General features: G+C 38.0%; 1 protein-coding gene and 1 pseudogene across 4 annotated transcripts in view; one reads left to right on the forward strand and one right to left on the reverse strand.

Moving 5' to 3' along the window:
- The window catches only part of ANKS1B (ankyrin repeat and sterile alpha motif domain containing 1B), a 1093013-nt gene that overhangs the window by 742176 nt on the left and 324696 nt on the right, over window positions 1–26141 (forward strand). The window lies entirely within an intron of this gene.
- LOC115303791 lies at window positions 14289–15127 on the reverse strand (annotated as a pseudogene).

A 26141-nucleotide genomic window follows, 5' to 3' on the forward strand; every position in this document is an offset into this window, starting at 1 on the left:
GTCAGCATGCAAACATGTCTTAATAGATCCTAACTTGAATTTTAAAACTATTTTTTACCCTACATTGCCCCAATTACTGCCCCATTTTTCAGCTCTCTTCATAGCAAAGTCCCTCAGAAGATCTGCCAGTGGTAACTACCTCCCTTTCTGTTCTCTCTTGCACAAGAGATGTATCTCTTTATCACATTACCAAAACTGCTCCAAAAACAATCTCCAATGACTTCCTCATTGCCAATTCTCAGTCTTCATTTTATATGGCTTATCAGTAGTATTGACTCAACTGATAAGTTCTTTCATCTTGACATAATTTTCCTCCAATACCTCATTATCTCTTGCTTTTTCTACTTTGCTAGCCATTTCTTCTCGTTCTTATTGGGCATTCCTCATCTTTCTGACCTCTAACATTGGAGTTGTCTAACTTTCAGTCCTTTATGCTATTTTTCTCTATCCATGTTCACCCCCTAAGTGATCTCATTCAGCTCCTATATTCCATCTGTACACTGATGACTCTCAAAAATATATTTTCAGACAAAACCTCTCCTCTGAGCTCTGACATCTATGAAGAATATTTTTTATATCCAATTGCCTGCTTGTCATATTTACTTAGATGTCACATAAATATCAAAATTAACATGTCCATAAGTCCACTCTAGGTTCCACCTTACACACATACACACGTACACACACTAATAGTTTCTTGTGCTTGCTTTTACTTTGCAGTCTTTCTTGAAAAAAATATATATTGTCTTCACTTTTCTAATGCTTAAGATAAAATCCTTGGAGTTATTCTTTAATTCACTCCTTTTCTCCTATCTCATGTGTATTCCATCACCAGTTCCCACTGGCTCTACCTCCAAAGTACATCGAGAGTCTGCTGACTTCTCACCTCTGCTCTAAGCCATCATCACCTCCCCCTCGTATTATTGCAATGGGCTCCTCACTGATCTCTCTCTCATCTTGATTTTCGGCAATCTCTTTTTCACGCAGGAGCCAAAGTTCCTTCCTAAGACATAGATCAGATCATATTCCGCCTCTGCTCATGATCCTGCATTGGTTTCCCATCTTAGAATACAATCTAAAATCCTTAGAGTGGCTTCCAAGATCCTGTGTGAAGAGATTCTCTCTTCATTTTCCGATTTCATCACCTATCATTCTTCCCCTGAACACTCCACTCCAATCACCCAGGCCTCCTCGCTGGTCCAAATCCAGACTGTGTACTTGCTATCCTTCTTATTAAAAAATCTTCCACAAGTTATCTACAAGTGTTTTTACACAATTTGTCCAAATCTTTTCTCAAGTATCACCACATCAAGAGGCCTAATGTAGCTCTTCTCCTTTGTCCTTCTTACGTTGTCTTCATGGTACATATTGTCTCACCTATATCCCAAGTTGTATATTTATTGTTGCTTATTTAATGTCTGTCACCTCCCTACCCCTCATACCTGACTAAAATCACTTTTCTTTTTTTTTTACATTTATTTGTTTTGTTGTTCTTGTTTTAGTGCTTTATCTCTTACACCTAGAACAGTCTGGTCTATGACAGACATTCAATAAGTATTTTTGAACGAATGAATAAGTTGCCTTGGAAGAGGGCCCATGGATGGAATTTTTAAGTCCCCTACCTTGGCTTTATTAGTACCATGCTTTAAACAACTGAGCTAACAGACCCAGACAAGGTAAGAATATTCTCAGGAAAAAAAAAAAAAATCTCAGAATGCAGAGCACCAAAGCTGCTCAGAGGACTCCTGGTTGTTATAGCAACTCTTAAAGTCAGGCAAGTTGGCAGACAACATGCTTTTACAAAAACATGTTTATAGAGCCTCCTAAACATTTTTCTAAATTGATTAGACATGCATTTTGTTTGTTGTCTTATATTAGGAGGTATTCATTTTGCATACACAGTAAGTTAGGGTATCCTGCAACATACTCTGGAAAGAGATTTTATTAGTTGTTGTAAATACTTACATCTCTGCATCATCCAACTAAAAACTGAATGGAATTTAGGAGAAAATGTGCTGATTAAAAATTTGTAAAGATTCATGTAAAAATAAGATGTCTCAGAGTTGTAACAGACTAAGCAAATCAAATAACCCCAACAAAATTTTATATTTGTTTCTTAAGGAATTTCCTCCTGTGTATCCTGTACTGATTTTCTTTTTTCAAAGACTTCTACTTAACGTATTCTTGGTGAATATTTTGATATACTTTCAAATATGCAAGGGAATATATTGTGTGTCTATTAAGTCTCATGCACTGAATTTTCCATATGTTATTTTATGAAGTTTTTATGAAGTTTTCAAAATATTATCCCCATTTTGCCTAAGGCTTAATTAAGGAGACTAACTAATTTTCTCAAGATCACTCAATAGTAGTGATCTTGAGAATAGTAGTAATGGCACTCAAACTCTGGTCTGTCTGACTCCAAAGAATATATTTCCACTGTTTCACACTGCCTCTCAAGTTTTTAAATATTCCAGAAATCATCCTAGTTACATACAGAACCTTAGGTGTCTTTGCTAGGATAGTCCTAAGACCTTACCAACTCTTGGTCAAGTCTGAAAATGATATTAAGAACTCCAGGTTCAAGAACAATGTCCACCACCCATACCAGCTCAGCAGTGACCTCAGGAAGCAAATCACCAATTAAAGCTATTAATAACCCTTGGACTTCGTGGTTCATTGTGTTAAGCATGCTTCATTTGTCTGCATCTCCATAAAGGGAAAGATGGGATAATTCTTTTCATTCACTTCTTACCAGCCCTTAGCAACATGCTCAGTGAACAGCGCCATCCATCCTGCGGAGATGGTTATTATTAACTTTCCTCTCAACTGCCAGGGTATAGCACTGCACGTCCCACTGATCCTGCTTCCACAAAGTTCTCGTAAATAAACTGGGTCATGGCATACACCAAATTTTCCCTCATGACATGTCACTTTTCTCTCTTTCCACATTTATAGAAAATGCAAGAACTTTAATGCAAAAATAAACATTCAAAGATGTGCCTTTGATACCAATTTTGTTTTACATTTGGACCTTATTACCTCTTATCCTATATCATCACACTAACCTTCCAACTAAACTCCTCACCTTCAGCCTTTTCTCTCCAGCATCCATCCTCACACTACCCTGGGTTCACCTTAGAAAGCATAGCCATAATCCTATCATTTCCCTAGTGAAAATGCCTATTTATTACTCATTACTTATGAAAAAAAAAGTCTAAACCTTGAGTCTGGCATTTATGGCCATCCATATGGAACAGACTGTTTCAGTTGATATATCAGACCCCTTTATCTCAAGTTCATTTAGTTATCATTCCCTTGATAAGCCTGTGCATGCTTTATGCGCCTGTACATTGAACACAATGTCCAGGGAGCCATCAGTTCCATTCCTAGGACTTACAGTACCACCACTGTTCAGATAATTCCCAAATCTGTAACTTCATACTGGATCTGTCTTCTTCACACCAGATCCACTTTTTCCATGTTCATGTTCCTACCGGTTCTTCAAACCCATCACTCTTAAAATCTGCTTCTTCTCCTGCGGTTTCCATGTCAGTGAATGGCACCACTAGTTTTTTTTCAGTTATCCAAGCCAGGAGCCCAAATGTCAACCTTGTCTCCATTCTCTCCTCATGGTATTTCCACCCTCTGCTTTTTACTATTTGTGTGATATTATTTCTTTTTATCTCAGCAGGAATGTTAGGTAAGGCCAGGAAATGTGTCTTTTTTACCATTAAATCTCTAGAGTCTTGGATGATTTAGTCAGTTAAGTGCCCAAGTCTTGACTTCATCCCAGGTCATGATCTCACTGTTGTGAAATCGAGCCCTGAATCAAACCCTGCGTCAGGCTCTGCACTGAGCATGGATCCTGCTTAAGATTCTCTCTCTTCCTCTCCCTTGCCCCTCTCCCAATCATTCTCTCTCTCTGTCTCTCTCTCTCTCTCTCTCTCTCCCCCAAAAAATAAAAGTATCTCTAGGGCCTAACTCAAGACTTACACATATAGGTTCTTAAACTTTGCCAGTAAAAAGAAATGAGAAACCCATAAACCCATTTCTTATGTATTCTTATGCTTACAGATATTGCTATTTTTTAAATTATTAGTAGCTTAAAAGTGTATGAGTGAATGAAATTAAATAAGAAACATTGAAATAACATCATTTGTGATGCTACCGTTAAGAAAATGTACTTAGGGAAAAAAACAAGGCATTTACGTCAGACTTTGAATCATTGTACCTCTGTGTCAATTCCAATTTATAAGTAGGTAGAGCTGACAATGGAAGAGATTTTACAAAAATGTCAGCAAGTGATGCTTAACATTGGAAGGATGCTTTAAAAGATCTATTCTCACCTGCAGCAGCCCCCACAGAACAAAAAAAGAAAATCAAGAGTTTGGGAGTCTAGTGAAGGAATATCAGCAGTATTCTGATGTTAATTCCAAGGTTGGAGCCTTAAAAATCTTGGTCAAGTCTGAAAATGATATTTCTTGTGTTTCTTGTGGCTGCTGTAACAAATTACCACAAACTGGGGGATGGGAGTTAAAACAGAAATGATTTATTCACTTAAGGTACGGGGAGCTAGGTGTCTGAAACCAGTATCATTTGGCCAAAATCAAGGTATGGACAGGACTTCTCTCTTGCTGGAGGCTCTAGAGGAGAATCTGTTGCTTATCTCTTCTAGCTTCTGGTTCCTGTAGGCATTTTTTGATTTGTGACTGCATCACTCCAGTTTTTTGCCTCTGTGGCCACACTGCCTACTACTTTTCCATTTGTCAAATCAAATCCTTCTGCCTCTATAAGGATATATGTGATTGTATGCAGATAATCCAGGATAATCTCCCCATCCCTTAACTTGATCACATCTACAACATTTTTTTCCAAATAAGGTAGTATTTGTAGGCTCCAGGGATTAGGACCTGATACTTTTGAGAGCCATTGTTCAGTCTACTACAGAAGCTGAAGTCTTATATAAGTGCTGACTTGAAGTCAATGCCCAGTGAATGGTGGTTGCTGTTATTTTTTTGTTGCTATGACTGTTGTTATCCTGAACCAAAAACTTTGATCCAACACTTCTGGACAAACATGAGAGTTCCAGGAAATTCTTTGCTCCTGCCAGCCCTTGAGTCCTATTAGTAAGAGATTAGTTAGTTCCAAATTGAGTATTTGTCCAAAATGTCTGATTTAATATTATTAAAGTTGACTGTAATCATTTTTTAGCTGCTCATTCATTTTCTTCTACCCTTTCTTTGTGTGTACATGCCGTCACTTTTGATAGTGAACTAGAAATATGCATAGTACTTAATCTGAACATATGAATAACTGCTCATCAGCAGTCTGATAGGTGGGTGTGCATACAACATTGAAACACATAATATTATATTTTAATTTGCTAAGTAGAATATTAACTTCATTTCTGAAACCTCTTTATGAAAGTGAAAAAACTTGAGTTAGCTACTGAATTTAGCACTAGGCACTGTATAGTCACTCTTTCAGGGAAGGGTGCTATATAAAGCTGCATAATAAAAAAATTACTGCATTAAAATGTTCTCATATGCAGTATAACCATCTTCACTCCTTACTGAGATATGCCAACTTACAGAAGAAAATTCTCAAACTTTTTAGAGTGAGAAAGTCATCTGAATACTTTTGCTTCCTTTTTGGACAAGATAATGGAAATTTTATAATCTGAACCTGATCTATTATAAGCTATATGCATATTATATACATTCATATTTTCCAGACCACCAATAGATCTATATTGTATAATAATTAGAATAGATATTTTAGAAGATGGCTTTTCCTAGAATTTAATGTTGTTCTTTTGAATCCTACTATATATCAATTTAGAATTTGGGGTTTTCTCTACAAAGATTGTTATATTTTTCTACTTAAATCAAATTTGTTTAAAAATCCCTGTACCTGAATGTTTAGTTTTCAGACTCCACTGCATAGGAAGAATAATGGTAGGAGTAAGATAACCAAAAAAAGGTAGATTCTAAACAGAAGATGTTCAAAATATCGTGGGTGAAGTATTTCTATGAGCAATAGTAATATTAGCTAAATTTCATTGAGCACTTGCTCTATTTCCAATCACTGAGGGCCTTATGTGCATTAACAGTACAATCGCCACAACCCTTTTACATAAACGCTATTGTTACCTGGGTGTTGCCACATGGCGAACTGTGACTGGTCCTCATAAGGAGTAGATGTGGACTCTCTGCGTCAATCCTGAGCCAATACCTTCAAGCAGTTATAGCGTCCACTACACAGAAGATACAAACAAGATGCTACTGTGCCACCAATAAGGAAGCAATTAGTTTTGCTTCTTGAGACCTGGGAATACACTAAAAAAGAAGTTCTTAGGCTCTATACTTGAAGCAACCAACAGTAATAACATTTAGGAATATTTATTATGTGTGACATAATCCTAAGACCACATTTATTAAACTCTTTCAGTCCTTAGCGCAATTCTGTATAATAGAGTCTATTGGTATCCCCAATATAATAATAAGTTGAAAGACAAAGAAATCAAGTAACTTCTCAAAGGCCTCACAGCTAGGAAAGAGTAGAACCAGGATTCCCACCAAGGCAGTTTGGTTTCAGACCCATCATTGTTAGCTCCATGATAAAGAGCTGAGCAAATGTTGAACATTAACATTTGGAAGTCACAAATTGTTATTTTTAAATATGTTGATTTAATTATTCTATTATTCAGCGATTATCACAGACAAAAATATTTTCCAACATAGTTCTTTTAAAGGTTATGATGAATCATTTAACCACTCTGATTTTTAATTTCCTAATCAGTGAAATGAAATGATATCTACCTACCATAGGATTATTATGAAGTTTCAATATATACATAAGTGAATTCTTTACAAATTGCAAAGCAAGTGCAAAGTATTATAGAACTATTATCATTTCACTAAATAGGCATAACGGCAAAAGCTTTAGAAGGCCGAAAGTATCTTTAGGGAACTGGAAAGCTAAAACTTAGGGTCTATGGAGGGGATGATTATAAATGAAATGGAAGGTCACCTTTTGAAGAATTCCAATTGCCATGCTAAAAGATTTCTTAATTAGAATATGAGTATAAATGCAAAATTTATGACCAGTTGAGATATACATTCTTACTTATGCTTAAAAAACAATAGTTCAGACAATAATTTGGAATGAGAGAACATGGAAAGAGAGAAGTTCAGTCAAGAACCTCCTATGAAAGTCTAGTTGAGAAAGAATAGCTGCTGGAACAAAGCATGGCATTGGATGGAGAGAAAGAAACAAGTCCAAGACATTATAGAGGTAAAATACACCTGACTCCATGGTGTGGAGACTGAGACAAGAGAAGTAAAGATATTCAGAAGTTTTGTCTTGGCAATTGAATTTGTTAAAGAAAAGGAATCTAATCATATTTATTTAGCCCACTCATTCACTTGAAAAATATTTATTGAGTACCTCCTAATGCTAGTACTATCCCAAGTATTGATATTATGTTTATCATTTTTCATCCTCATTGACAATTTTTCCACTAATATGTTCATTTAGGAAATATTTTGAGCACTGTTTTGTGTTGGGTACAAATGAAGACACACCTAGAGAGTGTGAGTAACTAACCCAAGCTGACATACCAAACAGAGTCAGAATAGTCAGGAGTCCAACCTATTCATCTGCCTACTTCTACTATACCTCGGCTCTGTAGGGCATATCCTAACTTTCATTTCAGACATATTAAGTTTGAGGATTCTGTGGTAAGTTGGAAATGGTGATTTCAGACTCAAGGAAAAAAAATCAACAGACAAAATTAGTACTTGATCCTATACTGGTGATGGCTCAAGTTATGTCTGGTTCTAAAACCTTGTATAAAAGGGGGGATTAAAATATGCTCTGATGATTTTTTTAAGGGCCAAGTAAATTGGGAAATAATCTAATGAATACTCAGGGCTTCATATAAGGTTGTATTTTACCTACTTATCCAGGCAAAACATCTGTAATATCTCTGAGTCCTATGAAGCCTGCTCGGTATATATGGTGCAACCAACAAATGTTTGATGAATGGATGAAAGACTGAATGAAGAAATAAATGAAAGAATAAAGCAAACAGAATGATATGGAAGGAACACATGGCTGTGGTGGGAGAATTAATTTTCCTATCATTATGTATATGACCCCTATTTATCATTCTTAAAATGGTTGATTATAATACCTGTTTTACCTACCTCCTGGAACTGCATGAGAGTCAGATGAGTTAACTTTAACAGGCAACAAGCATTTATGGTGCATCTATTATGTACCAGGTAGTATGCCAGGAATGAGGACCTTCCAAGAATAAATATTATTTCTGCCTTCAAGGAACTCACAATGGGAAAGTACGTGCAACTAATAATAATTTGTAAAAAAAAAAAAAAGGCTATGGTCAGTGGGCAAAGGGAAGCAAAAGCATCTTTTTATGTAGACAGTATCAGAGAAGTCTTAAGAGAGAAAGTTGCCATGGGAGATATAAAAAGTATAAAGCATCACCCAAATGTAAGATAGTTGACTTTCAAACTACATGTAGTTGTTATCATACACACACTTTAACTATTTTAATTCAGATACTTCAGGGTCTAACCAGCGTACCTAAGAACATTTTTCTAATACCCATCAATTCTCAATATGGGCATAAGGAAAATTGTGATTCCGATGCCAGAAGCCCCAGGTTGAAGATTGAGCTCCATTGCCGAATTGTTTTGCCCCCTTACCCAAGCATATTGCATGAGCTTCTGTTTCCTCCTCTGTAAAATGGGGTTAATGTCTATTCCTGCCTAATGAAAATCAAATTAGATACACGATATGAAAGCACTTTACAAATTCTAGAATGCCATAAAATAAAAGATGCCACTGTGGGCAAAACCACTAACTTTTGTGAACATGCTTTTATCACCAGTTTAGACCTATAATTGCTTGCTATTTCCAATAAATCAACCAGATGCTAATAAATCCTAACTCTATAACTAAACTTATTGTCAAAATTATCCTCAAGCATGATGATCTGATGCTATTGACACAAGGCACATGAGATCATATTACAGCCACCATCATCTTGTTGCCATGGTAACCATAGCAGGCTGGCAAGAAAGCTCCCTGACAGTTGAATTGGAAAGAACAAGAAAATTCAGCCCACTTCCTGCATTAAATGAATTACAAGTACGTGTAAAGAAAGAAAAGAAAATTGCTAACCCTTAATCAACTGCTTTTATTTTTTTTTTTATACTTATAAGGAATACAGAGCAAGGAGGGGAACTCACTTTCCCACACACTGGGTTCCAGCACTTTCATAAGGTTGGAAGGTGGCATTTAGGTACTGGCTATAAAAAAAAAAAAACTTAAAATACACATTAGCTTATATAATAGTCTTCTCTCTCAAGCTTGTGCAGTATTAAGCGGCAGCTGAGTCAAACCTCTTTCATGTCTCTGGATTCAGAGCCAAAATAGAAAGCTATGAGGACACTAGGAAAAGTGTCCTTCCAGCCTGAGAAATAGAAATGATACTTTAAAGAACTACTTTTTAATATTATATAATCCAAGTAGTAAAGACCTGGAAGATAAGACTCCCTTTTTTCTTTCTTTTTCTTTTTCTTCTCGTGATTTAAAAAAATAAATTATTCGAGTATAGCTGACATACCACTTACTTTTTTCTTCCATTTACAAGCCTTTGATACCACTAGAAAATGGCATTTTTAATATACTTGATACACTTGAAATAATGAATTTTATGTGGGTGGAGGGAGTGTTTCTATACTCGGTTTGTCGTTTTAAAATTCAGTGTTATCCAGTCAACATTTTCCTGGCTCCGGCTATGAGCCAAGTGCTGAGGACACCAGGTGAATATAAGGCATGATTCTTGTCCTGTTCATTTTCTGAGGGCACAGACGTGCAGGCGGATAGCTTCCGTGTGGTGTGCTGTGGGCAGTGATGGATGGCAGCTTGTGCAGAGTGCTGCTGGAGCATAGAAGAAGGACATCTCAATTCTAATGCAGAGTCAAAAAAAGGCCACTTAGAGAAGGAGATGCCTAAGTCGAATCTAGAAGGAAGCATAATGCGGTCATCGGTACAGTGAAGCAATGTTTTTTATCATTTTTTTCTCCTTCTGGAAAGATTCAAGTTGCAGGAAGCTGCCCCCCCCCAAAGTAAAAATTCATAACCTACTCAGGTAATTCTAGCATCCTTATTAATAACAAAACTCATATTTCTGAAAAAAAATTTTAGTGTTCAGATATTTCTCAGAAATGCTATTATTTTTCAAACCAAAAAGCAGAGACACTTCCTTCTTTATATTAATCTATAAAAACAAGATGAATTTTTATTCTTACTTTTAAGCTCGACCCAGTGGCACAAAAGAAATGAGCATTAAAAGGGTAAATGAATAAATGGCCTAGAATGATGATAAATATTTTAAAACTCTTCATAATATAATTCTCCAATCAGTGCTTCCACTTCTGTCTCTACAGCAGAAAATGTCAGTTTTCATCCAAGAAATTCTTGGCATGGTTTCTTGGCTGCCTTTGATATCAGGCAGGATGTATTTCTATGATAGAATTTATTCTCAACTGCAGTAGGCTTATCTGATTTTATAGTGGCAATTCTACACCTTCTTAAAAATCCAATTTGTTTTAACCTGGGCTGATAGCACCACTCAGTAAGAGATAATTGACCAGTACCCCTGTGGTAAGGAGTTCAAATCTACTCATGAACTCATGCCTTCACTTTCAGTTTCTCATCTATCTAAAGACACCTAGCCAAGTTTTAGCTTTGCTATCAGAGAACTTTAAAAGCAATGAAAAAAGACCACTGACATAAACAATGATGTGGGCATCTATTCTGGACTCAGGGCTGATTTCTTTCTTATGTTTACATTCATGGTCATAAATGATGCATGGGACTTCAAGTTCTGCCACAAATCAGTTATTTGGGTTTTGGCCGATGAGTTACTTTCTCTGGGCTTAATTTTCCTCACCTAATGCTACCACAGAGTTGCTGTGAGGGTTAAAGGAGATTAGTGAGTATTGAAGTGTTTCACCACCATGAGGGCTGTGCAAATGGTCATAGTCATGTCACTGTAGGTGGAAACATCTGTTCATCTGGATGATTAAGTGTGTTGGTTAAGAATATGAAGACAAGGGGTACCTGAATGGCTCAGTTAAGCATCCAACTTTGGCTTAGGTCATGATCTTGTAGTTCGTGCGTTCAAGCCCCACATCAGGCTCTATGCTATAGCTCACAGCTTGGAGCCTGCTTCAGATTCTGTATCTCCCCCTCTCTCTGCCTCTCCCCAACTCATGCTCTGTCTCTCTCTCTAAAAAAAAAAAAAAAAAGGAATATGAATATAAAGACAATTGTCTAGCTTAATGTGGGCTCTGGAATTTGTGTGAACTTAGTCATGCCACCTTACCTCTGTGCCTCAGTTTTCCCTTTTTAAAAGAGGGGGTACCCAGATTAATAAATAAACAGTAAATAGCATTATTAACATTTGCACATATTTTGAATCCTAAAAACGATCCTACAAAGTAGGCAACATTATCTCTGTTTCACGAAGGATGAAAAATCATTTCCTTACAAATAATCAGATAAAGAACTCAAGGTCCAGAGAGGAGAGGTTAACTTCCATAGGCACATAGACAAGAAATTGTGGGTTGGACCTCTGTCTTTGGCATGTCTGTCTCCAAAGTCCATGTGCTACCTTACCATATTTTGCTACATCTAGCTTAGGACCTGGCACACAAAGAATTCCATCTATTCATTTACTTTATGTTAATTTCACTGCACTAGGCAAAGTAAACAGTAAGCTAGCTAAGCCTGCAATAGGAAATTCTTTACCTGAACCAGTTAGCTTTCTTCATCTTTTTGTAGAAACAGGTGTCCTGAGAGAATAAGATAGAGGCTGGGAAAGTTCTGATGGTTGAAAAAATGTAAGGCTCAGAGCTTGGGAAAATTTTTATGGCCTGGACAGTCTGGTAGCAGCCCTGAGAGCAGGTGTCAAAGTAAGAGGGAGAAGCTGAAGACAGACCACTTGTTCACAGTTTGGCCTGGATTTCTATGAGTGTTAACAGAAGGAATTTCTTGCTTGATGACAGGCATGTCTGTTTTGAGGCCATTTTCTTCCATTCTTAATTCCCCACAACTGATCATTGCCATACATCTCACATTCCCATCCCTTTTGTTCATTCCATGACTAATCTCTCCCCTCTGCTCTCTCAACTTCTGAAATTCCTTATAGTGCCCACAGAATGCCCTACTAAAAATTTATACTCACTCTTTCTCCTTTCCCTGTCAAATATCTTTTCAACTCCTTTCTTATCTTTTTTCTGTGTTTTAAATTCTGCTTCCTACTTTTTTCTCATCAACCATTCCTCTACTAACCTACCTTCTTAACTGTTCTCTTTTTAGCTCAAATCCTATTACAATGTTTGTGTATAAAATTGTGGATTTTAGAAGCAAAACAAAACAAAATGAACATTAATTCCTTTTTCTATTTATAATCTGTCTATGGTCTCTGATCTATTTCATTTTTCCAATATTAGTACCCAACTCAATGGCCATGATCACTCCACATTTTTTTATATTCTTTTGCATGCACCTCACTCTTTTTCTCAGAGCCCAATTCTTGAAAGCATATTTCCAAATTAGATCATGCTTTCAGTCACTCATTTATTTATTCTTCAATATTTATTGAGTATCTGCTATATGTTGGTTACTGTCCTAACCACTGGGGTATTGAATAGACTAAGACAGTTTCTATCCTCAAGGCACACAGTCTAGTTGGAGAGATAGAAACCTGGACACTGGCTAAAATGCATTGTGATCAGTGCATGGAAGCTTACACAAAGTGCATTTTCTGTCATAATAAGTTATCTTCACAAGCTGAACCTACTGTAGCTATTTCAGAATTATCATCTACCATGATGGTATGATGAAAAAAATATGGGAGTATAAGTCAGAGGGGTTATAAATGCTGCTCTTGCAGTTTATGGCTATGTAGTTAATGACCTTGCTGAGCCTTACATCTCATCTGTAAGGGAATGAACCAATTCCTTATTCTATTTTTCCTGGGAGGCCTAGAGAAAGTGTCACTGAGAGATAAGGAGACAGAGATAGAGATATCCTAGATGTTAAAGGATGAATTAAATTTAATGTTAATATATATTTAAGTCTATTATATGTTTTCATTTTTCTTCCTCTAGCTTCTGTGATCTATATATCTATGTTGTTTATCTACTCAGACCTCTCTGTGCCTTTCTGGAAGTACTTTCTTGCAGGAATTCATTTTCTATGGTGGATTCAGAGAGGAAGAAACTGAGTCCCATGCAAATAATGGCTAACCTGCAAGTGAGCCTATGTTAGAACTCACTTAAGTGTTCTAGTCTACAAGCCAGGTCTGGCTGGCTGAGTCTTGATGCAAGGCAAATCATATCTAGTCACTAGCTTCAGCTGAAACTTCTGAGTATGAAGAGTATTAGTTTTAGCATTGTATAAGGCATTTCTCTTTTCAGTATCCCATATTTTGATCTAATACTGCCGAAAGAAATGCCAGATGTTCTTTCTATAGAAACATATACCCCAAAGACAGAGCTTGTGAAGTTTGGAGATGCCAAGAACATCTAGCTAATGTTTTAATGTTTATTTCATTTATGAGTCTTAATCAACATGGTCAAGGTTCCTAACTTATCATTGATTATTCCAATTGGCTTCTCTGTGCGGGAATATGCCTGTTCCCATGCATTTCACTTTTATAGGAAATCATTACTCATATAGTTAGGGTGTAGCAACTATCCCTCAAAAATTAGAAATGACTCCTGAGAAATATATCTAAAAATGGGGAGATGGAGTTACTATTCATGATATCTTACAACATGTTAATTTATTTTAATATCTTGAGTTTAAAACTTCTAGCTACCATCTCCATCATGATGTAGCGGTGGTGGAAGGAACACGACAGCAAGAGAAGATGTCTGGATCACTATCTTTGCTGCCCAATGAAATAATATAACTTAAGGCTGAACTGAAAAATGCTCTCCAGCATATAAGTTATGATTCTATTATTGTCAATAAGTCATTAAGTTCTAACAATCAAAAGACACTTTAGAAACCAGTAAAAACTTCAAACCCACGCTTAACCAGCTCTACCATACATACTATTTTTATTGTCTAATTACATGGGCTCAGCACTTTTAAAGTGTTATCTGTTAAGACATAATCCAAAATGTGATTTTTTTTTTTGATGGATCCGTTATTTAATCAGGTTCTTTGTAAGACACTTAGAACACCAGTTTGTGAGGGTACACTCCATTTGTGAGAGAAAACACAGAGCGGAGGTAGCCCTGAAGCTGAGGGATAGCTTTGATTTTGGGCAGAATTTGCAGTCCACAGCTTTCTGATCCACCTTGCGCTGCTCTGTGATCTCCTATTTCTCTTTCTCCGTGTCGAAGATCTCCCCTTCCTGGTGTCTGGGTTTACGCAGCTTCTTCTTCTTAAAGTAAGCATCAGTGAGGTGTTTGGGGATTTTCACACTGCTGATAGCAATTTTGGTGGAGGTGGCAATGACAAATTTCTGGTGTGTTCTACGCAGAGGAACACGATTGAGGGACAGAGGTCCAGTCACAAGTAGCAAACCACTGCTCAGTTGCTTCGGAAAAACCACCATCTTGCCCCTGTGGCGTCCAGTGAGGATGGTCAGGATGGTCCCAGGCGTGATGCTAGCTCGCAGTTTCCTCACGTGCTGACTGAAAGGTTTTTTGCCGAGGCTCCCCAGCTCCCGAGGGCATCTTGCGGAGTTTAACCACTCGGGTACCACCATTCTTGTCACCACCGACTGGTTTTGTGACCGTAGCAAGAACCTTCTCCTTCTTTTTCTTTTCACTCCTGGATTTAGCTGCTGAATACTTCCTCTTGTACATGGCCTTCCTCGAATACATAGCTGATCAGGAGTATCTGCCGATTCCTCTGACTAGGACGGGGTTTCGGCTGCAGTGGGGCTTCCCCTTATTTGGCATTTTAGCCTTGAGGTTACCCTCTTGACCTTGCCACCAGCGTCAGCCTTCTTGGCTTCGGGTTTCTTCTCCTTAGTCTCTGGCTTCTAGGCGTTTTCGCCCGCCATCTTGCAAGATGGGAAAGAGCCAAAATGTGATTTAGAAGCACGCATTGCTTTAGGCCACTCAAATGTAGGAGGATGTCCCAATCTTCGATTTTTAACAATCAACCAGTAACCTCTCGGTCACTTTCACAATTAGGCTTTGGAGCACATAGTGGCATGTAAGCTGTGAGTACATTTTTTTTTTAACTTTAGTTAGTTAACATACAGTGCAATATTGGTTTCAGGAGTAGAATTCAGTGATTCACCACATGCAGCACCCATCACAACAAATACCCTCCTTAATAGCCATCACTTATCTAGCCCATCTCCCACCCACTTCCCTCCATCAACCTTCAGTTTGCTCTCTATTGTTAGGAGTCTCTTATGATTTGTTTCCCTCTCTTTTTTTTTTCCCCAGCCTACTTTTAATCTAGTTCTTTTTAGCTATTCCAGGATCTATTTTCCATTACACCATGATGGTTGCTGATGATGCTAAAAAAGACATAGTAGACTTTCAGAGAAACTAGAATAATGGGAAATTTCTTTATCTAAGAAATAAGGTTACCAGTAGTAATTGATCTCCTTGGAGTGCCTATTGGGAAAATAACAGGAAGTATCTGTATTGAAGTAAAGATCTGAGTCATACAGAGACTCCTGGTAATGGATCTGTTAGAGAGAATTCCTCACCCCAAGTCACAGCCTGTCTCACAGCCTACCCCTGAGATAGGGACGAATATGTTTGTACAGAGGTATATTCTCAGAAAGTATTCATCTTATTGGGGACCAGTTTTGAAACTGGGTCCTGATCTGAGCCAACCTCCTCAAAATCAGGTCACCACCAATTCTTTCATTACTGGACACTAAGTTCCGTGAGAACAAGAGCCATGCCTGATTTTCTTAACACCTCTCTCTCTAGGGCCAAAAATGGTACCAGGCAGTAGAAAGTGAACTTTTATTATACGACTAAAATAAATGCCTCAGAGCAAAGGATTGTCTTGCCTGTGATCTTGAATTGTCTGTAGAACACTAATGCTACACCTCTAAGGCTTTCTAAAATGGAATCTGGCTTTCTGATTTCTTTGTGTTTGGCTGTCACATTTGTTTCCTAATGCTAAAATGATTTCTACCCCCAGAGAAACTTATAAACTAAAAATGGTAGTGTGCATACATAAGAAAATAGGCAACCAAGCAGATATTTTGTATGCTCCGGGGGACGGGGGGAGTATGGAGAGGGGACCCTTGAGCTGTCTTAGTGTTCTCCTTCCAGGATTCTAATTGCAGAAACTCCTCAAAAGTACAAGAATATCTAATTGATTTCTACTAACTTAAGAGGTTAAGGAATAAAAATACTTTTCTAGGTGATCTCCCATCACTTTTTTGCATGATGAATCTTGGGCTTTGCACTCAATTATTTAAAGATTCAAATATCAAAGTATTCTGATTCACAAATAAAAACCACACAAAGCCATGTTTATTAACAAATATTTACTGAGCCATCACTGTATGCCAGGCACTGTGCTTGTGCTGGGGATAAAATGATGAGCAAATTATCAAAGGATGCTTTGCTTTTATGGACCTGACAGGGAGACAAATAAGTTAGTAGATGATGCTACTTGGCAAATCAATCAAGAAATCTGAGAGAAAGTGATGAAAAGAAACTAGTTAAGCAAAACTAGGTAATGATAATAGAGAGAGTGAAGAAACAAAGGAAAGGGTTCTGGGCTCAGAGAGCAGCACTGCAGGGCCAAAGAGTGTGAGGACAGCCAAGTGTCAGTAAACCCCAGGTGATACCATTTAATTCAATATAACAACTATTCATTTGGTATCCACTTTTTGCCTAACCCTCTGCCAAGGACCATGAAAAGTATAGGAGATGCATACACCCAATATGCATCTTTCCCTAGAGGATATATGAGTTCATAGGGTGCTCAAAACTTAAGAGCTGAAATATTAAGAGAAGAAAACGTGATCATGTAGGACAAATTGCCAAAATCAGGCCTAGACGATAAAATGCAGTGAAGAAGAAACATCAATATTGCCTGGGGCTGAATATAGAGATATACGTTACTGAATATTCAATAAATTATACTCATTATTGCTGTTTGCCATTTAATGTCTATTAAAAAGTAAGACCAACAAATAATTTCTGCACACATGTCATAGACTCTTAAGTCTGAATTTCTCTCTTGGCCAGTTAGAGAGTGAATGCAGGATGAAAATAGGTGAGAGATGGCTAATGTCTGGGATAAGACAAGAGCCCCGAGTAAGGGTCCTTGCCACGTTTTTATTAGGAGCAGAAGGCTTACAAACATGGTGATGGATGTGCACAAAGAGACAATGAATCTGTGGATGTGAGGGAAAGAGGGTCTTGAAGACATTTGGGTTGAGGGTTTGTGTTAATACAAAACAAAATCCTGGTGCCAGGCAGTTGGGTGGAAGGTTGTTTACAGCAGACTTGAGGCACCACCTCTCTTTATCTTAGCTTCCCTAGGGGATGAGACAGATAGGGGAAATAACGTGAGTTAACAAGGCACTTTTCCTTTTGTTAATCATCCCTGCTCAGGCCTTCCTCACCTGCAGTGCATTGGTCAATAGCCCAATTTACCTGTTTACCTAACTTGGTCCTTTCTTCCTGCACAAGAAACTTACTGCTATAGTACTCAATTGGGGGGCACTTTGCCCTGAATGCATAATCTTGTCTATTTCATATACCTTTGCATTTGGTACCTTTGCACCACTCTCTATTATGGGTCCTTTGCCCCTCCCTCTCTATTCTGGGGGCTCTGCATCCTCTCTCTATTCTGAAGTGCTTTGCACCTCTCTATTCTGGGGTACTAATCTTGTTTACCCAAATATCCCATGGCTTTGTCCTTCTTTATGCCTAGTTAACCCATTGGTGTAAGACCAGGGATCCCTAAACTTATTCCCCACAGACACGTATTTAACCGTGCTCACTACCTCTTCCCATCAACACACACACCCACACACACACTCATATTTAATCTGTAACCTAGTTGCCCTCGTTTAACCTTTATCATCTTTCACCTAAACTATCGCAAACCTCCAGTTACAAAATACAAAGTCGTGGGGATGTGAGGTTCAGCATGGTGACTATAGTTAATAATACTGTATTGCATATTTCAAAGTTGCTACAAGAGTACATCTTAGTAGTTCTCATCACAAGAAAAAAAATTTGAAACCATGTATGGTGACTAATGTTGACTAGACTTATGGTGGTGATCATTTTGCAATATATACAAGTATCGAATCATTATGTTGTACACCTGAAACTAATATGTTAATTGTCAATTTTACCTCAAGAGAAAAAAAGCTTTTTCATAGATCTGCTGACTTCAAATCTTATTTTCAAATTCGCCCACCATCCTGCTGTCAGTAATCTTTTAAAAGTACATATTTAATAATATTCTCTGCCTAAACACCTTTAAGAGCTGCCAGGTTTCCTATGGAGTAAATGCACTTTTCTCAATGTGTCATTCAAGCTCTCTCATTCTCTGGTACCAGACTGCATTTCCAGCTTTGCCCTCTGCCTATTTCACCCTTCCTTCAGGCCATGGTCTGCCATAGATTTGTTACTTCTGCCTGTTAAAATACTATTCACACTAAAAGGCCATTCCTAATATTTATTAGTGCTTATGTAGTAGTGTTAATCACATATACATACATATTAGAATGCTCTACTGGATTTCGCATCCTTGAAAGACAGAGACTGTTTTATCTTCATGAAATTGCTTAATTGCCTACAAGTAAGTGTTTACTAGGTATAGGTATTGGATAAAGTTGATGTACCTTAGAGTGTGTGTGTGTATATATATCTGTTTATCTATCTATCAATCCTCCAGGAACTTACAATCCATTAATTGTAGTAGGTAACTATTATTTACACTGCATTGTCACTGCTAGAACAGATGCAGAAAAAGAAAAATCCACCTGCCCTTCAGGGATTTAATAGCTTAGTAGAAGAGTAATATGAATGAGCCAAAGAGATAAAGAAGATAAAAAGAAGACAAGCTTTTTTCAAAAAGTCATCAGGGCGATTGGTTGATTGAATCCCTTTCTCGTTCTAAAAAGTATTTAAAATAGCTTATAAAATAACATAAAAGACATCAAATAACTTAAAAATGTATATGTAAGATGAAAGTAAAACGGAGATAGGGATATCACATGAGTTGGACCTTGGAAGATCAATAGAATTTTGAATATTATAAGAAAAAATTTGAGATGAAGGTAAGGATGTACGAAATTCAGAAAGAAAGGAGAGATGCTGAAGGCATTCATGACAGATAACCTCAGACCACTTACAATAGCCGGGGATCTTGTAAGACTGAAGAATGTAAAGGTAAGATTGAAGACTTGGAGGACCATCACCAAGGAATTTTTGTAGGAACCCCCAAGAGAAACAATTGCCATGCAAGTGCAGTCTATCAGTAGTTCGGTGATGTGAATCTGTAGAAAATTCATTCAACACTGTTGCCTACATTTTCCCAACAGTTCTGAAGCTCAGTTTGAGTAGTAAAGACAGCCTGGGAACTGACGTGTATCAGTGACGGCAGAAGTACTAGCAGTGTAGGCCTGCAGGATCCTCACCCACCTTCACGTCCTTTCCTGCAGGGGCCGAGGAGGCACCACCTTACTCAAGACCTACCTGCCTCGTTGTTTCCTCCTCCTCTTCTGCATCTCAAACTATCCCTTCCCACTAGTATTTTCTTGCTGCTTCCTGGAAACTTGCTTAAGTGTCTCCTGTTCTTAGGAGAAAAAAGAAAGAAGAAAATGAAACAACTCTCCCTTAATCTTGCTCCTTTCCCAGGCATGCTCCAAATTTCTCCTCCCTTACTCATTCAGACTTCTCAAAAGAGTAGTCTATAGTCACTGTCTCTACTTCTTTTACTTCACAATCCTTTCAGATCTGGCTTTTGTTCCCATAGTTGTCCTGAAAAGACTCCCCTTGTGATCTCTCATGAGCTGCTCTATTTTGCCAAATCAAAGGAAATTTTCCACTTCTTTCAGGATCTCTTTGCCACATTTACCAGCTGTTTCATGTCCTCATTTGTGACATTCTTTACCCTTTTGGTTTCTGTGGCAACATACTCTCCTTTTCCTCATTACCTTTGTCTTCTCCTTCCCTCTTTCATGGTGTCTCCAGTGGATGTTTTTGTCCATCTCATAGTTACCACCTAGACTCTCATCATCTGCAAATCTACAACTCCAGTCCAAACCTCTCCCCGAACTTCAGCCATGACGTAATGCCTGTAAACACCTCCACCTTTCAGCTTCATAGCCCCTAACACATCCAAGCAGAACACGCCCTTCTTCCCCACTCCACCTCCAAAGTCTTTACTTCTTTCTGAAGTCATTCTCCCCTGAACCCTTATCATCACCCCAAGCAAGAGACCTGACAATAATCCTTGCTCCTACCTTCCACTTACTCCTATATTTGACCAATAATCAAGTCCAACCAGTTTTAACTCTCTAGTATTTCTTTAATTCAGAACCATCCTTGCTACTAGTACCCTAGTTTAGACCTTCATTGTCTCTTGTATTATTGCTGTAAGAGCTTTTTAAACAAGCTTCAGCTTCTAACCTCTACTTTTATCCCATCAAATCCACACTTCAAATAGCCACGGGAGTATTATTTCTAAATTATAAATAAAAACCATCTCATTTCTAGGTATGAAAGTATTTATTCACCAATTTCTCAGACCTGCAGGATGAAGCCCACTTAGTATCATAGTTTACAAAGGTTGCTACTTGGTCTTTCCCTGATTAACGGTAAACTGCTTGTTGGGTTTCATTCTCACTATACTCTTTGTTGTCTCTGTGCCTTTGTTCCTGCTGTAACCCATCCATGCAATGCTTTCTCCTTCCTCCCTCTCTCTCCCATTTTTCTATACCCTGGTTAACTTTTATAAAATCACCTAGTAGGTAACAGAGATGTCACCTTCCCCAAAATGACTTTCTTGATTCATGCCTGTGTCCTTCAGAAATTTTTTGTATAGACATAATTATTGCACTTCCTTTCACAGAAAATAATTACCTATTTATGTGCTGTCTTCCTCCCTGTCCACACCCTCATTGACTATACACCTTTAAGAGAGAGAGCATCTTAATCACTTTTGAATTCTCTGTGCCTAACAAAGTGTGTGCAGCACATATTGTGAAATGACAGTATAAATTAATGAGACAATAAGTGAATGAATGAATGAACCCCAGAAAAACCAGGCAAATTACAATTATTTTCATAATTTTTAAGCCAACCCCCAGAACTATAAATGAGAATTATATTTAGTTAATGTCTAGTGAAGCATCATTCTTGATAAGGATAAATGACCTCCATAGTCTCAAAGGTAATGGTCCCCATTTCTGCTTTTCTATCCTCTTGAAAAGGTAAAGATAAAGCCACAGATCACTGGATAGAGAATGAGCTGTTCGTGGATCAGCCCAACCATGCTCCCTAACTTGAGCTTACAGACACTACAGATGTGACTGTGTAGTGATGCAGGGACCAGGTGATAACGCCGAGCGTTCTCATGTGGAGCATGCCCAACTACGTAATTTGTGGGATCTAGTGCAAAATGAAAATGGAGGGCCCCTTGTTTAGAAAGTGGGAGTAAAAGTGTCATTAAGGTTACACAAAGTCTTTTTCTTTTCTTCCTTGTATTTCTTTTGAACTTACCATGGTGTGTTTTATTTACTATTTAATATTCTGAGTAAAGAAAAATTAAAATTTTATGTTATTAGCATGAATTTTGCCATTCATTTTTATATTGTGACATGCCAATTTTAAACACAAATATCAAAGCATTTACTTCATATACAGAATCACAAAAATCACACAACTTCTGTTTCAAAGCTTTAATCCAAAGGGCTTTTGAGCTGGCTAACAGAGACAAACACAAGCCAAACCCAGGAAAGTTAAAGGTTGGAAGGAAGGAGGAAGAAGGTTTCCAGGCATAAAACCAGTCAAAGGAGCACTCCCAGGCACCAGATACTTGTAGGAAATGCAGACCCTCATAGGCACCTAGGACCCTGCCTTCTAATGCAGATCCAAGGGTCTTACTGCAGAGCCTGATACCTGCTGGGCCCCACCTTCCAACACCCCTCTCACCAATGCCCCACACCTTGAACTGTGCAGGGTCTGGAGAAGTCAAGCCAGGCATCTTCCTTTCCTAGGGCCCCGTCACTTTAGCCTATGGGAGACAGGGGACCCCCAAAGATTTTTAAATCTCTGAGTCAGAACATGCTTGGTACCTGGATCAAGGGTAAACTTTGGTTCACTGCCCACCAGACATGCCATGGTACTGCCAGCCAGTGTGGGAATTAGAGACACCATACCCACCTTGAGGTGCTATAGAGTATGAATGACTAACCTTAATGCCCCTATGGATGCCCACAACCATGCTAGGGGTAAAGAGCAGAGCAGCAGTCATGTTAGGACTAGGTAGAGGAGGAGGGCAGACAAGCAGGGCCCAGGGCCAGTGAGCCCAGGAAGCAGTGAAGAAATTTTCTATAGAACCCATCTCTGAGAAGTAGTGACAAACCCCAACACATACTCCATCATCCCATCAATTCTTCACTTGCAAAATATAAATTCAAAGAAAAAAAATTGAAGAATTTTAAGCAGCAACCACAAAGCATTAAAACCCCAAGCACAGGGCCCTTCTGAGCCTGGGGCCCAGTGGGATGCCCAATTAAGCAACTTGCCCATGGCCACAAAGCTAAGTAAATGGCAGAGCTAGGAATAAAACCTACATTTTTTCCCACCACACATGCTGCCTCTTTCAGAATAGACTATTTCTGGCAAAAACAACATGAAACTAGATTTATAGCTCTATGTTCTTAACGAAAAAAAAAAATGGGGAAAAAACTGGTTCCTAGCAGGCATGCTTTATTTTTAGCAATATTACTTTATAGTTTATAAAGGAATTTCATAAACATTATGTACCACATCCCTAAAAGGTAGGCGTCATTGTTACCTCCATTTTACAGACAAAGTAAGCTTACTTTCCCAGAGTCACTATGCTATTAAAAAGCAAAACAGCAATGTGAACCTAGGAGCTCCAAATTCCATTCTCTTTATTAATATCCAGTTCCTTAGCAGAGACTTAGGACAGAGGATTAATGCAGACCACAGGGCTAGTCAGGAGAGACTTTCCCCATCTAACAGGTGCCAGGTGATTCCAAGGGGAAGACTCTCATCTGCACACAGAGGGGTGAGGGGACATCCAGTTGTCTGCTTCCATCATCCCCTTTATTGCCACCTCAGTTGCTATAGCAACGCTCCCACTTCCTGTGTGATCTCAGTCAACTTTCCATTTATCTCTAAACCTCAGCTTTGTCATCTGTAAAATGGTGATATTAATAGTAATATCTATCTCATGGAATTTTTCTAAAGATTAAAGCAGTGTCTGGCCCATGGTCAATGCTCAATGAATGTTGAGTCATTGTTGTTATTATTATTATTATTACTACTACTGTTGTTATTATTACTAATTAAGTGGCTATAAGTGGCTGAGCCCAAGTAGTCTCTGTCCTCCCTCATCATTTTATATATGTACCTTTAATACTCAACACTCATTTAAAGAAAAATGACTTCCTCCAAACAAGAAGTATTCTTCAAACAACATGGGTATATAAGTAGATTTACTCCCAGCTAGAACCTCCAGAACAGATGCTATGTTAAAAAGGAACATCTGGTCCAGTAATATCATTGTTCAGCTGAAAAAATTAAGTCCCAAGGAAGTTAAGAGACTTTTCCTGGTTTACACAATGAATTAGTGATAAGTCAGGACTCCTAATTCAGTGCTCATTTCCAATGAATGTTGCTTGCACACAATGAAACATAACTCGATTGCTATCATTGCTCTGAAGTATACCACTGCTTTTTCATAATGCAGCATGTGTATGGGAACTGTATGTTCTTCTTATTTAATTCATTGTAATTGACTCTGGTGATCATTTTAATGATTATTATGCCATGGATAATTATTTAAGTTCATTTGTGTTCCTTGTACACATAAACCGAAGGCTACACCAGTATTATTTTCACAGTGTGTTCTCTTTTTCCCTGTCGGAGAGGAAATATTTTTGAGCCATATGGGATCCTAATTCTCTGAATGCTTTTAGATTATCAGATGTCTCAACTGACAGTCTTGGATGAAAGTCAAATCATAAGAATTTGCAAAACTGAAAAAAATTAAGAACATTTTGGTGTTATCGTGTACCGGAAATTCCATCTTTATCTTTTCTTCAATTAGGAAAAAAAAATCAGACATCCTGAATATTAGAATTTTCAGCTCAAACTTTTCAGCCCTTTTGCTACAAACTTAGTGATCTTTAGACTGTTTCTACTTAGCATTCATTCTTTCACATTTTTATTTTATTCAAAAGTTTGGCAAAATTTAGTTAATAGGGACAATGCAAAGATGCTTAAAGCATGATCATTTCTCTCAAAAATTTTGCTATTAAATGAGGAATACAGGACAGGTAACACCAAATAGAAAGAAATAAGAAATTCTACTGCCTAGTTAGCATCGGCTTTAACTTACACAAAATGGGCCCATTTTTAATAATGCTCAAGTTAATATGAAGGAATTTGTAGTGGTTGTGGTACCAATTGAATATTTTGGAAATAAAACTCCAATACTTCTCTCTTTAATTAGACAATTAGACAAGGGGGCATTTAATAATGTTCATCATGAGAAAGAGTGTCACCCTTTTCTTTCTCTTGCCTCTTGTTTTTGTTGAGTAGTATCATTATGGAAGAAAATGAGGAAAGAGTATTCTTCGTGGTATAGATGCCAAACAAAAAACAGAGATGCTTGTGTCCCTTGCGCAAAATTTCCCTTTGTATCCAGTCCAAGGCCAAATGGTAGAGCTAGATAGCTCTGTGACAGCCCAGAGGACTCTTCTTAGCTGTGATCTTGCTCAGCTCTCTTTAGCCCCTTGGTTGGGTTAGCCTCCTGCCTGTCTAACCCAGAGTGACCATCTCCTCATACTTAATTCCAGTTTTGTTGAATGTCTTAGTCCATTCAGAATGCTATAACAAAATACCATAAACTGCTTGGCTTATAAACAGCAGCAATTTATTTCTCACAGTTCTGGAGGCTGGAAGTCCAAGATCAAGGCGGATTTGGTGATTGATAAAGGCTCACTTTCTAGGTCAAAGAAGGCCATCTTTTCTCTGTGTCCTAGCAGGGCAGAAGGAACAAGGGTACTCTCTGAAGCCTCTTCTATATGGCACTGATTCCACTAGAAGGGGTCCACCCTCGAGACCGAGCACCTCCCAAAGCTCCCACCTCCAGTTACCATCACATTGGGAATTAGGTTTCAACATATGAATTTGAGGGGAGGGGGGATGCAATCATTCAGTGAGTTTTCCCAGCACCACATTTTTTGTTTTATTATTTTATTACTTTTCTAAGTGTATTCATTTTAAGAGAGAGAGAAACAGAGCACACAAATGGGGGAGGGGCAATGACAGAGAAGGAGAGAGAACCCCGAACTGGCAGCTCAGAGCCCAGTGTGGGGCTCAAACCCATGAACCATGAGATCATGACCTGAGCTGAAGTCAAGAGTCAGGCACTCAACCGACAGCTACCCAGGCACCCTCAACCACACTTTTGTTTTAAATAAAGCAAGCCAAAACAAAGTTTTCATGGGGGAAACAAATATTTCTACTAAAAACATTTCAAGAAAAAATGTCCTCAAAACCAAAACTAAAACCAGAAATAAATGTGGAGAAAAGTCAAGATTATTCTGGTCAACTGTTTCAATAGGGTAATCACCATTCACTGCCTACCAAAGGCATTCCAAGTTACAAACGACCTGATCACAATCTTTTTTTTTTTCACAGTTCTTTTTTTTAATTTTTTTTTAGAATATAACACTATTTTTTAACATATGCAATTATTTTCCATCATTTACAATACAGTAGTTACAATGACACTCCAAATGGATAAGCAAAGTAAAAAATCAGAACCCCAACTTCTATTTCATGTAATTAGACTTATACAGAAATTAG

This window comes from Suricata suricatta, chromosome 10, assembly GCF_006229205.1.
Source record: "Suricata suricatta isolate VVHF042 chromosome 10, meerkat_22Aug2017_6uvM2_HiC, whole genome shotgun sequence".
In the NCBI taxonomy this organism is placed as follows: domain Eukaryota; kingdom Metazoa; phylum Chordata; class Mammalia; order Carnivora; family Herpestidae; genus Suricata; species Suricata suricatta.